General features: G+C 46.2%; 1 protein-coding gene and 1 long non-coding RNA gene across 3 annotated transcripts in view; one reads left to right on the top strand and one right to left on the bottom strand.

The window, feature by feature from the left end:
* COLEC12 (collectin subfamily member 12) overlaps window positions 1-14,061 on the top strand; it is a 205,655-nt gene that overhangs the window by 128,372 nt on the left and 63,222 nt on the right. The gene's annotated exons all lie outside the window — the stretch shown is intronic.
* Window positions 2,254-10,679, bottom strand: LOC138844042 (uncharacterized). Its single transcript, XR_011379409.2, has 2 exons — window positions 10,339-10,679; window positions 2,254-2,592 (listed from the first exon to the last, which is right to left on the bottom strand). It is a non-coding gene; the product is annotated as an uncharacterized LOC138844042 (long non-coding RNA).

The following is a 14,061-nucleotide window of genomic DNA, read 5'->3' as shown; positions in this document are numbered from 1 at the left end:
AATATTTTCAATCCAAGGTTGATTGAATTCTCCAATGAGGAACCAGTGAATAAAGAGGCCAGGATGTATGTGTAGCCTATTTTTTGAACATTCTTTTCTCATTCTGCCTGAAATAACTTCTTTTGCAAAATCACATTGGCTGAAGTTCTATCAGTATGAACTCCGTTGTATCCGTAAGCTCATCTTTCGATCATCACTAGCCATGGACGAGTTGTGGTGAGTGGTCCCAGCTTCACACTCAATGATGAGTAATGCAGCCAGCTTGCTCTCCCTCCGGTGCTGGGCTTAAGACACACCACAGGAGAGAGAGGTTAAAGAAGCAGGAGGAGTTACTGTGGACCAACAAGAATGGAGCAGGAGGGTGCCACAGGAGGAGCTGTGGCTTGCTGTCAGGCACATGAGCACACTTGGGGACAGGGACAGTGTGCTCAGGAAGAAGAAAAGCAGTGCAGAGATGGAGGCAGGAGGATTCCAAAGAAAAACTTACTCATGTTGAAAATGGAACTCAACTGATCCTGTTGGGTGCAGGGCAGGTGCGTGTTTTCCAAGGGTTCCTTGTTCAAGCAAGGATCAGCAGCAAGTGAGAATTTTATAAGCACGATCATTAGTTCAGTTACTGGCGTATCTACTTTGTGTTCCTGGGAATCAGGTTTTGTGGCAGAAGCTGCCTCGAGTGTCTCACTGATCCATTGGAGTCTCGTCGTTGTTGGGTATATATCAGTTGTTTCCCCACTGTGAGTTCTGTGTAGCCCACCTCTGTGACATTCCTGCTCTGAGGTGTGTCACAGGTGGTGAATGAAATGACGTCAGCAGATTAAAGTGGGGGACCTGCAGACTTCATTAGTGTGTGGTTGGCATTTAGAGGTATCCAAACAAATAAGGAAACATTGTGAGCTACCCTCTTCATGAAGAGGTCAGTGGATGATGTTAGCTCCTTCAAGCTGTGTGAGCATGCACAGTAGTGATGTTAATTAGGATGAGTGGCCAAAGAGCCATTGCAGATAGTCCAGTTATGCAGATTCAGCTCAAGATTATACAGATAACTGATGAAAACCTCAACTCAGTTCAATTCTACAAGGCCTGTATTTAAAGTGAGGTGGTATTTGACTGCAACAATATCACATAATAAGTAGTTTACTATGTCTTGCCATGTGGAAGCTGAGGGCTCCTAACAGCCTTAAAATTACTATTGAAGCTTCTTTTTTTTTTTTTTTTTTTTTTTTTTTGTCAAGGACCAATTACGTGCATGGCCTTTTCCCAAGTTCATTTTGTTCCTTTCCCCTCCTGCTGTCCAGTTGGGACTGTTTTACAGGTCATTAGCCCCTTGACTAGAAGGAAGAAATGAAAGGCTAAATTTATATCTGTCTGCCTACTAGTCAATCCAATAAATTGTTTGGTGGGGAAGATGCTGAAACTATTGGCTAAAATAGACCAGCCACTGTGGGGCCGGTGTTATGGTACAACAGGTTGAACCACTACCTGCAGCACTGGCATCTCAAATGGGTACCAGTTCAAGTCACAGCTGCTCCACTTCCAATCCAGTTCCCTGCTAATGTGCCTGGGAAAGCAGCAGCAGATGGTCCAAGTCCTTGGGCTCCTGCAGCCACATGAGACCCAGATGAAATTCATGGCTCCCAGCTTCAGCCTGGCCCAACTCCAGCCATTGCAGCCATTTGGGGAGTGAACCAGCAGATGAAAGATTCATATTTCTCTCTCTCTCTCTCTCTTCCTCCCCCCCCTCTCTTTCTCCCTCTCTCTCCTTCTGTAACTCAGCCTTTCACATAAAAAAGTAAATCTTGAAACACACACACACACACACACACATACCATTGTGTTCTCCTATAGATTAAATTTCTCTTTGATTTCTCTAGATCCCCAACATTGGCAAAAGCTAAAAATTGGTTGAACTGAATATCTCTTAGTGATGTGAAAAGTAAAGTCAGCAGGATTCTGTTTTATGTAGTATTTGTCATACACCAAGAAAAAAAAGTGATAAACCCAACAGGGTAGTGAAACTTTCAAAATTCACACCAGGTTAGACGGTGATGGCGCTCATCAAAACGGTTTGAACTTAACTCTGAGTCTCATCAGCAAAGGTTTTGAATTTGCCTAAAGCAAGCTATTTAGTTTTAAGAGATATGAAGCTACACAACTGTATATGGTTGTGTCTGAATCAGTGCTATGAGATATTGAGCAATTCTCAAATCTCGCACAGGAAAACATCATTCAAGCCTGACCCGATGGCACCACAGCTTCCAAACATTTCTTTAGTGGAATGGGGAAATCATGGTGTTTTACTGGTGGAAATTTAATCATGAGGCTTAGACTGGAGGCAGATCATCCTCTGCCTTAAAGAGAGATGGAAATTTTTCCCATTCAGCATGGAAATGTGTCTGTAGTGTGGCGGGGTCGGGGAGCCTGAGAGGGAAGGCAGGTAAAAGACTGGTATACAGGTACAGCAGCCTCCTCTCCTTTGTTGCTTAACACGCTCTTCTGGTCACTGCCACATGATAAATTCCTCAGTGAGTTCTTCAGTTTCTTGTCCTAATGCAAGAAACCCTTTTTTAAAAAAGCAGGACATACTTTCTCCCCCTGGAAAAAGAAATAACAAATAATTAAGGCCACAGCTCTCAGGGATCCAAGTTTATTGGCAATAAAAGGCAGCTGTGCTGACAACGCTACCCATTAACCTGCCAGAAGCAAGCATGTCACCATTTCAGAGTACGGGACTGGAAACATCAGGGGACTCTATAAAGCATAGACAATAGTCTTAGAGAACATGGTCAGCAACCTGGCATCTCACCCTTCAGCTGATAGAGTAGCCTCCCTCCTTCTTTGCCCATCGAACCTCCTCACCCCATGGAGAACCCCTCAAACCCAGGCCTGAGTCAGGTGTACACCTGGCCTCTCTGCTCTCCTTGGTTCCCATGCTGGTTCTTTGCCTATAGCAAGTCCTTCTAGATGAAGAATCAAGCCATATTTGTTCTAGACCTGGCTGCCGTGAATTCATGGTGTGATTCTGAGTACGTCTCTGAGCTTCAGATTTTTTTTTTTTTTTTTGACAGGCAGAGTGGACAGTGAGAGAGAGAGAGACAGAGAGAAAGGTCTTCCTTTGCCGTTGGTTCACCCTCCAATGGCCGCCGCTGCAGCCGGCGCACCGCGCTGATCCGATGGCAGGAGCCAGGAGCCAGGTGCTTTTCCCGGTCTCCCATGGGGTGCAGGGCCCAAGCACCTGGGCCATCCTCCACTGCACTCCCTGGCCATAGCAGAGAGCTGGCCTGGAAGAGGGGCAACCGGGACAGAATCCGGCGCCCCGACCGGGACTAGAACCCGGTGTGCCGGCGCCGCAAGGTGGAGGATTAGCCTATTGAGCCACGGCGCCAGCCGGTTACTGTTCTTAAGAATGGTTACTCTGGCCAGCGCCATGGCTCAATAGGCTAATCCTCCGCCTAGCGGCGCCGGCACACCGGGTTCTAGTCCCGGTCGGGGTGCTAGATTCTGTCCCAGTTGTCCCTCTTCCAGGCCAGCTCTCTGCTGTGGCCCGGGAAGGCAGTGGAGGATGGCCCAAGTGCTTGGGCCCTGCACCCCATGGGAGACTAGGAGAAGCACCTGGCTCCTGCCATCGGATCAGCGCGGTGCGCCCACTGCAGCACACCGGCTATGGCGGCCATTGGAGGGTGAACCAACAGCAAAATGGAAAATCTTTCTCTCTCTCTCTCTCTCTCTCTATCCACTCTGCCTGTCAAAAAAAAAAAAAAAAAAAAGAATGGTTACTCTGACCAGATTTTCATCGTCTTCGTGGGGAAACATATTCCATAAACTAAAGACAAAAATATACCATGAATTCAAGAAATGGAAACAATTGACACTAAAATGTCTTTCTTTTTAAGATCCTGCTTTAAATCACTTGTTTAGAGTTGGGTCTAATTAGAGTGCTTTAGAAATAAAGCCATCCTGTGTTGTGCCTATAAAGAAGTAAATGCTATTTTAACATAATCTTTTCTTATAATGCCCAAAAGGACAACACTATGTATTTTCATAGGATTGTCAGGGGAATGAGTCAGCTCCAAATATTTGACCTAGATAAACAATACCATTTGCTTCATCTGAAAGTAGAGGGATAATTAACTTGGACAACCATATAAACAGCAGGAGTCTCCTCCAGAGTGTCTGCCTTCTTAGATCAGCAGATACTCTCCCGGAGAGCTGCCACAGCAAGTCCATTGACTGTGGCTGCCTTTTACTGCTGTGTTTTGAGTTGTCCTAATGAACTGTAGAGTGTTGGAAAAAACTTTCAGGCAGTTCAGTCTTCTTGGGTTTTATTCCCATGTCCCAGCTTACTCCTGTTTATCCATTTGGTCAGGTTTACAATGGATTTGTTCTCTTTAGTTAAACAAAGTGTTTTTCTGTGTTCTGCCATGTTAGTAATTAGTCCGCGACTAGCCATTGAACCCCTGGAATCAAAGAACCCTGGAATCACAGAGTAACATGGATCTTAGAGGTCATCAGGCCTATGTCCCTGTGTCCAGGGCCTGGTGTCCTCCTCCAGATTCTCTGTCCAGTAGGGCTTCCCTCTGGCTTGTGCTTACACGTGTTCTTTCAATTACACCTCTAAGTCCCTGTCTGAAGAGTTCTTACAAGAAAGTTCTTTCTTATATGGAGCTTAAATCCAGAACCTCCTAGTCCCATGCTTTGATTCCAATGCAGGGAAAACAAAACAGCTTCCTGTTACACATGACAGTCCTTCAGGTATTCCCAGGTACGACTGCACTTCCCGCATCTCCCCTTCTCTATGTCTTTTTGTCCTGTGACAGACACTAGAGTCCTCACTATTCTGGTCACACTCATTGGCTCCTTGGAACAAGCTCCAATCTTTGTCCAGCCTTCCTCAGATTTGTGGCCCAACATGGTCCCCAATCTTCCAAGTGGAAGTAGGACCAGCATTCTCAACATTGGCTTCACCTTGGAATCACCTGGATGCATGCTTCTCCCCCACACCACCCCCTCCTCATACAGTAATCCTGGTTTAATTGACCTAGGGTATGGTCTGAATCTCAAGGTTTATCAAAGCTTCTTGAATATATCACATGTAGCCCAGATTGAGAACCAGTCTTCTGGGTTCTTCACTACGCAGACATTGATGGTTACACATATGGAATGTGCAGAAGGATTGAGGGGTGTTGGAAGGAGAAGTGACATTCTGTTGTTGGGTAAATAGATCTCCCCATAAGCTGGAACTTATGTTTGTTTCTTGATCTTTACTTTTTATCTTGATTTTTCTTTTACATTGATACAAAACCAATATAATCATAACTTAAATTCCACCGCTAAGATAGCTGAGCCCATGTTTTACTGTGTTTCTGGCTGATGTTGTATTATTTTTGCCCTTGGGATGTTATGATGAGGCATTCAGGGGGTTGAGATGTGGGGACATCCACCACCTTTCTGAGACATCCCTTCCTCACATTGCATATTAACCACCCCACTTGCTACTCAAACTCCCCAAATATTTTTCACTCATGCTGCTACCAAGTCATTATTCTGATCTTATATTTTGGTAATTCCTTTTTTAATTTAAAAAGTGGACCTTTAAGGATGGAGGAGATTATAGGGCTTAGAGGTACTGAAACAATGAGCTTCCCAATTGCAGACTCCAGAATCAGGCAGACTTTACAGGTGCAGTCACAGAACATACTGGAAAACCAAAGACTCCTCATTAGGGACTGCTCTGGTCAAGTAGACACAGCACAGACATGGAGACCAAACTGCATGGTCTCTATTTCCATGCAGACACCCTCCCAGAAAAGGAGAGAGGATAAGAGAATGACTATACATTGACCCAATCTGTGCCACATTCATAACATTCATTGTAAGTACATAATCCCATTTAATGTATACCATAATCTCATGATATGGTTGTAATAATGCCTAGATTACAAATTAAGAAACTCGGGCCGGCGCCGCGGCTCACTAGGCTAATCCTCCGCCTAGCGGCGCCGGCACACCGGGTTCTAGTCCCGGTCAGGGCGCCGGATTCTGTCCCGGTTGCCCCTCTTCCAGGCCAGCCCTCTGCTGTGGCCAGGGAGTGCAGTGGAGGATGGCCCAGGTGCTTGGGCCCTGCACCCCATGGGGAGACCAGGAAAAGCACCTGGCTCCTGGCTCCTGCCATCGGATCAGCGCGGTGCGCCGGCCGCAGCGCGCCGGCCGCGGCGGCCATTGGAAGGTGAACCAACGGCAAAAGGAAGACCTTTCTCTCTGTCTCTCTCTCTCTCTCACTATCCACTCTGCCTGTCAAAAAAAAAAAAAAAAAAAAAAAAAAATTTAAAAAAAAAAAAAAAGAAAAAAGAAACTCAGGCTCAGAGGGACTTAAATGCTAACAAGTAGGGTATCAGGATGGAAACTTGAGCCACACACTCTTTGTACCATGCCATACTGCTAAGGTAAAGAAGAACTCCACCCCTATTGAATTTCATTATGTTGGGTTTGCTCCAGAGTTCCAGCCTTTCAAAGTCTTTTTCAATCCTATTCCTGCATGCTATGTATTTTCTAGGTCAGTGCAAGTTGTGATGAGAGAAGAGCACTTAGAAGACACTCTTCGGCCGGTGCCGCAGCTCAATAGGCTAATCCTCCACCTAGCGGTGCTGGCACACCGGGTTCTAGTCCCAGTCAGGAGCCGGATTCTGTCCCGGTTGCCCCTCTTCCAGGCCAGCTCTCTGCTGTGGCCTGGGAAGGCAGTGGAAGATGGCCCAAGTGCTTGGGCCCTGCACCCCATGGGAGACCAGGAGAAGCACCTGGCTCCTGCCTTCGGATCAGCGTGGTGCGCTGGCTGCAGCACGCCAGCCGTGGCGGCCATTGGAGGGTGAACCAACGGCAAAAGGGAAGACCTTTCTCTCTGTCTCTCTCTCTCACTGTCCACTCTGCCTGTCAAAAAAAAAAAAAAAAAAAAGACACTCTTTCTACTGTTGAGCTATTCACCATTTCAAGAAGTGACTCAGACCACATTCTCGTGAAACTAATTGATCCTGGATTCTTGACTGTGCATGAAAAATAGAAATAAAAAGGGACTATTTTCATCAGTGCATCTGAGTGATTTATATAGGAAGTCTTAATTTAGAACAGGTAAGGTGATTTATAAGGAAGATTTTGATTATTTGAAGGTAAATTTTTTCCCTAGAAAATCTTCTGGCCATATGCAACGCCAGCTTAACCCACAGGGGATAGCATAATAAAACCACTATTCTAACTCTGTCATGGGTTTATTACAGATAACTGCTGACGTGTATTGCTAATTCCTAGGAAGGCTTCTGTCTCCCCCATGGCATTGCTAACTTTCTAGGTCTCTAGGAGATCTCAGACCTGCATGCTGCTTTAACTCACTTTACCAGTGAGTTCTTGGCCTTGGTAAATTCAGCAATTATTTTCCTGACGAGAAGTGAACAGTTTTAATGGAATCCAAAGTATACCAAATTTCAGGACCACAGAACACTTGCAATTTGGAAATCTCTCTTTCTTCTACTTTCATGCCAGACTTATTGAAAACTGGAAGCAGAGTGATGGAGGAGAATCATGTTTCAGTACAACTGACAGATTCAAAAATTGCTTTCTATATAAATAACCACATGTGCTCTTGTCTGCACTCCCTTACAAAGCAAAGGGTCCCTTCTACCTTACTTGACTTTCTCTGAGTTGGCACTGGCCTTTCGATACTTAATAAAAGTCTCAACTTCTTATCCTAGTACCTTTGGCATTCTGTGGCTCTTGGGGGAATGGGCTAATTAAAAATGGAATTAACACTGATGGAAATAATGTATGACTCTTCAGATGAAACCACTGAACAGGGCCAGTCGCCCAGAGAGCTGGAAGGGAACCAGGTGGAATTCTCTGCATAAAACCCTCTGCCTCTCCTTTCTGCTTTCACTCACTTTTATCTACTCTGATCTGTCGGGCAAAAGATGTACACAGCCTGAATTGAAAGCTGAGCCTGAGAGTTTGGTAAAGTTGCAGGATAGAAAATCAACACACAAAAATCAATAGCCTTTGTATATAGAGACAATACCATGGCTAAGAGAGAACTTGTAAGATCAGTCCCATTCACAACAGCTACAAAAACAATCAAATACCTTGGATTAAATTTAACCAAGGAAGTGAAATATCTCTACAATGAAAAGTATAAAACATTAGAGAAAGAAATAGAAGAAGACTGGAAAAATCTTCCATGTTTGTGGATTGGAAGAATTAATATCAAAATATTCATATTACTGGAAGCAATTTACAGATTCAATGCCATCCCAATGACATTCTCAGATCTAGAAAATATGATACTAAAATTCATATGGAAACACAAGAGACCCCAAATAGCTAAAGAAATCTTAACGAAAACAAAGCCAACAGCATCACAATACCAGGTTTCAAGACATTCTACAGGGTAGTTATGATCAAAGCAGCCTGGTAGTGGCACTAAAATAGACATGTAGACCAATGGATGAATAGAAACCCCAGAAATCAATCCATGCATCTATAATCAACTAATCTTTGACAAGGGAGATTAAAATCAATTCCTGGAAAAAGGACAGTTTCTTCAACAAATGATGCTGGGAAAACTGAATCAAGACCCCTACCTCATACCTTATATAAAAATCAACTGAAAATGGATCAAGGATCTAAATTACTAGAGGAGAACATTGGGGAAGCATTGGCATAGGCAATGAGTTCTTAGAAGAGACTCCAGAAACACAGGCAATAAAAGCAAAAATGGACAAATTGGAATTACATCAAGCTAAAAAGCTTCTATACTGAAAAGGAAACATTCATCAAAGTGAAGAGGTAACCAACAGAATGGGAGAAAATATTCGCAAACTTTGCAACTGATAAAGGATTAATATCCAGAATCTATAAAGATCTCAAGAAACTCAACAATAACAAAACAAATAATCCAGTTAAGAAATGGGCAAAGGACTTGCACAGGCTTTTTTTTCAAAATATCAAATTCAGATGGCCAAGAGACATGTGAAAAAATGATCAGGATTACTAGCTGTCAGGGAAATGCAAATAAAAACCACAGTGAGGTTTCATCTCACCCCAGTTAGAATGGCTCTCATTCAGAAATCAAAAAACAATAAATGCTATCAAGGATGGGTTGGAAGTTACCCTAATATACTGTTGGTTGGTATGTAAACTCCTACAGCCATTATAGAAGATAGTATGGAGATTCTATACACTATGGAATACTACCCAGCTATAAAAAAGAATGAAATCCTGTTATTTTGCAACAAAATGGGTGCAACTGGAAACCGTTATACTTACTGAAATAAGCTAGTACCCAAAAGACAAATATCATGTTTTCTCTGATCTGTAGTAACTAATAGAGCACAAAAATGTAATGTCTATGAGAAAAATTGACAGCTTGAGGTTTGATTATTACTTACATCCCTCATCTTTACTGTTGAGGAACAGTGGTTTTTTTCTAAATATATATTATATATATAGTTATATATATATATAGTTATATATATATAAAGCTGATCCTGTATGTATGAGGTCTCTGAGCCCTTGGAGCCATTTCCAAGTTTCAAACTTGATGTCTGATCTGCAGCTCACTCTGTTCCAGTGCCTGCATGCTACTGCTGGAATAGTGGTCAGAAACTTCATAGCAGTGTCCTCACTAGAACCCACAACTCCAGAGATAAAGGAGGTGATGGCATTGTGTTGTATGTGTGCATGGGTAATTACACTTGTAGAATTCAAATGAATGATCTCTGAATAGTCAACACAAGCTCAAGGTACTTCTTGTGTTAGGCACTGGTGAGAAAAAGATGAAAAGATACCGATCTAATACCTATTACCATGAGGACTAAGAAACATCCTTGGGTGCCACTCAAGGGCATTGGGCATCTGGGAGACGGAACCCTTTAGCAGTCAGGTTCCCCAGAGGAGCTCGGGTTTTGAGATGGGGTACAGATGATGAGTGTAGTTGGGCCAGGCAAGCACGCAGGGGCTGGGTGTTTCTAGCAGAGGGAAAAACAGACCCAAGGGAAGCAGGAGACATGGGAGCATGGTCTGGGAGCTGCAGATACTCTCAAGGCTGAGCGGAGGAGTGCAGAAGGATGAAGGTGGGGAGTTAGCCAGGGGCCCCTGGGGAAGGCTTTCCATGTCATGCAGTGGAGTGTTTGCTGTACACCCTGGGCCACAGGAAACTGCTGAAAAACCGCAGGCTGAGACAGGACACAGCCAGACATGTTAGGTACCAATGCTGAGGCATGGATGCTAAAAATATTATAAATCAAAGGGAAGTAGGATTCTTTCTTCATCGTTGGGGAAAAAAGAAAATAAAGCTCTTACCTCAGCTTTGTGTAGAAATCTTTGCTTTTTCCTCCGGAAATACAGCTTCATCTTCTCCTTTGTGGTTTTGATGCTGATGCTTTCTTAATCTGGTCTTGCAAGCGAAGCTGCCAGATGGCTCCCGTCCTGTGCGCCGCCCAGGCGTGCTCTCACGGGCGGGTTGATGAATGAGCTCCTCCCTTGCACATCTGACCTCTGCATCGCCACCTTCCCCACTGGTCGGCCACGGCTCTCCATTGAGCCATGGTGCGTGGAGATGCACGAGCCCCTCACCCCCTGCCATGAGCTGACCCCTTGGCCATAAATCACTTGTCACAGGCACTGAGAGCTGCTACTGAGTGGCACATTAGACACAGTTTTAGTGTTTTGAGCTTTGACCTGGATAAATTGTGATCACTCTGAAGTTGGGTCTTTCTCTTCTGCTCTTTGTCCCTGTAATTTCTTCCTCCACCCCCATCCATGGTTTTCCTCCATTTCCTTCACTTTCCCAAAATGTGTAGATTGTATGGAACGGGTGTGGTCTAAGTGACATTTCCTGCTTGTTAGCAAGGTCAAGTGTTGTGATGAACAGGTTGACAGACCCGCCCAGCCCTAGTCCAGCAGTGAACCTGGTGTTGGGGAAGGTGTGGCTGTTGCACACTGTTCTGCTCACTCATCCGGGTTATTTCTGGCAGTTTTGATGTATAATCCTTTTTTTAAAAAAAAGTTTTTAATATTCATTTACTTGAAAGGCAGAATGACAGATACGCAGATAGAGAAATTTTCTATCCCCTGGTTTACTCCCCAAATGCCTGCAAAAGCCAGGACCAGAGGAGGCCAAAGCCAGGAGCCCGAAATGCCATTGAGGTCGCCCATGTTGGTAGCAGTGGCCCGAGCTCTCCAGCCATCTTGCACTGCCCTCCAGGATGCATTTGGCAGCAGAACAGCGGGAGCTCGAACTGGCGCTCCGATAGGGGATGCAGGCATCCTAAGCAGCCACTCAGCCCACTGCAGCATGACACTCACTCCGAGTGTATAATTCTTGAGGACACTAGTGGAAGGAGGGAACCAAGAGTCGGAAGGTGGGGGCACAGCTGAAGGAAAGCAGGTGCATGCGGCCGGCAGGAAGGTAGAGGCAGGCGAGAACCCGGAGGCTGACAGAGGGAAGGGAAAAGGACTGATAAATTGGATCAGAGTCCACCACATGAGAAGGGAAGTTCTCGAAAGGACGTAAATGTCATTTCCAGAGAATACCCTCTCCTACTCAGAACTTGCCCCTGGAGGGTGGCAGCCCAGGACATCGATGGCAAAGGCCTCCTTATAAGTTCATGCAGGGCAGCTCTGTCCCGCTTGCTACCCTCACGGCCGGGCTGCACGCCATTGGTCGCCAGGCTGAAGGGCCCGTGCACTGCCTCTGACTGTGCTGGTTACCAAGCCACACACTGCGGGTTTTCACCCAGACTCCCAGGAATGGAAGAATATTCCCCAAGCCCTGGTGCCTGTCATCACAGCTACTCTCCTTAAACAGTGGAACAACTTAAAATAGCTTCTCATCCGTCTGCTTTTATTTCTGACAGTTTGGCTTTTTAATTCACAGCTTGGGCGTGGAGTCTGTCTTCCGAGGGACCCTCAACCCCACACAGTGTGGGTGACACCAAGCAGGGCCCTCCAGGAAACATGCCAGGCAGTGAGAGCTCCCTGTCCACAGCGGAATGTGTGCTGGCTGTTCTGGGTTATTATATCCGTAATGACCCCTAAGTCATTACTGCCATCTCTTGTCTGATGGGGTGCAGGCAGGGCTGAGGCTGATTGAGAGAGGGAGAGAGAGAGAGCACTGTGGGGTCTCCCTTCTGATTCCAGTGCCCAGGCCACAGCAGTTGTTAGACACTTGGGACACCAGCCCCAGGTGCAGGGCATGCACAAGTCCGCATTCTGCTTTTGGTTGAGTTGGCGTTTGGGATGTGGGATGTTTCAGCATCTGAATTCTCCTGCAACCCTCCCACTGGGAAAGGAGTGCAGGCTTCCCCCACTCAACCCTTCTCCTAGCCTGGGCTCCAGCCCAGGAGTGAGTACTTTAAGAAGGGACTTCAAAAAGCTACTGGAAAAATAATGGAATTTTTAAAATAAATTTTATCTTTATGCAAAAAAAATTTTGAAATCCGTGTATAGTTATTTTGTAATGTGTTTTTGCTATGAGGCGCGGCTCAGCCCAGATTTCAAAAAAAATTTTTTGCACCAAAATGAAGTTACCTTTTCAATCTAATTTTCATGAATTTGTTGAAGTCCTCTGGTGTGCTCTGCTGTGCCCAGCTGGCGGTGCCCCTGTGGGTCCACGCCCTGGCTTTCTTGGGCTGCTCACCAGCCTCCCTGTCTTTCTTTGGAAGGCAAGTGCTCCAAGTTCAAGGTCTGAATAGACAGAGGATTAAAAGCTTTGGAAATCCAAAATAGGTCTTTAAAGCTGCCAGCGATGGCCAAGGATTCCCTCTACCACAGCAGGGTCCAAAATCCAGCCCAAGAGCATTTCTCCAAAATTCGGGAAGCACCCTTCCTTTAAGCAACAGGACCTGTGCTGTCCAAACTTGAAGCTCAGGCTCTGAGGCAGAGGAGCAAGCATGGGTGGGGGCGGGGGGTGGTGGCTTCTGTGCTGCCCAAGACAGAGGACGGGGATCTGCCTGCCAGGAACACACACAGCCGGTGTAGCCAGGGGACCTGAGTTTGCTGGAGGAAACCATCTGGGTTCTTTATGAGTTCAGGTCAGCATCCCGGCTGATGGGCATAAGACCCCTCAGGCTCACACGCGCAGATGCATCCTGTGCTGGTTGCTCCTCTGCCATCTGGAAGCCATTACCCTTGAAATGGTTTCAGCCACTTGCTGAGCACTGGGTTTTGCAGGAGGCACGGCTCAGCCCAGATCCAGGAGCCAAGAGCCTTCACATCCTGCAGGATTTCCCGTTGAGAGCCCAGTGAAGCCCTGCCCTCCAGGCCACAACAAGGTTCCCTTCTCCCCCTTCCTTCTTTGGACCCCTAGAGCAACGACTGTGCAGGGGGACCCTGGCATCTCCCCCTGGTCTATTTCTTGCCCTCTTTGGAGGTTTGAAGGGAAAGGGAGAAGTCCCTTTTTTGAACAGCCCTTCAGGAGAGGGGTTGTACTTTGCATGCCCTGTTGCATGCATTGGTCAAAATGAAATGTCTGAGAAGAGCCCCTGAGAAGACCCAGCCCTCTGCATCTGAATGCATGGGAGCAGCCACATCATAATAGCCACCAGGGCCACCTGGCATGCCCGACTCTCATCCGCATGCCGACCCTGCACGCAGGGACACTGAGGCTCTAGGGGCTACACAGCTAGTCAGGGAAGCATTGAACCCTCACTGAGCTCTTCGTAATCCCGAAGCTCTGTCTGCTGTACAACCCACGCTCCCATCGAGGTCCAGGTCTGGTGGGAGCCCCAGGAGGCTGCAGGAGCTAGAGAGGAACAGGCATCTGCCGTTCACGAGAGACTGAGGCCGTGTAGTCGTGGCCTCCGCAAGGAAGCAGAGTGATCTTTTGAAAGGAAGCTCACACAGCCTGTCCACTTCTTGCCAGCTCTGCTGCGGTGCGACCTGCCAAAAACAGCCCAGCCTTGTTTGGGGTATGAAGGCAGCTGTTATAATAAACTCCTCTGCTCTCCCTCCTTTCCTGTTATGGTGGAATGACTGTTTAAAGTAAATGTCTCCCCTCCACGGATTTTCTGGGGTCATGAAAAC

The sequence above is a fragment of the Oryctolagus cuniculus genome, chromosome 10 (genome assembly GCF_051225735.1).
Source record: "Oryctolagus cuniculus isolate XC-2025 breed Fujian yellow rabbit chromosome 10, ASM5122573v1, whole genome shotgun sequence".
NCBI classification, from domain to species: Eukaryota; Metazoa; Chordata; class Mammalia; order Lagomorpha; family Leporidae; genus Oryctolagus; species Oryctolagus cuniculus.
Note: the sequence above shows the minus strand (reverse complement) of the source record. Positions and strands in the feature narration are given on the sequence as shown.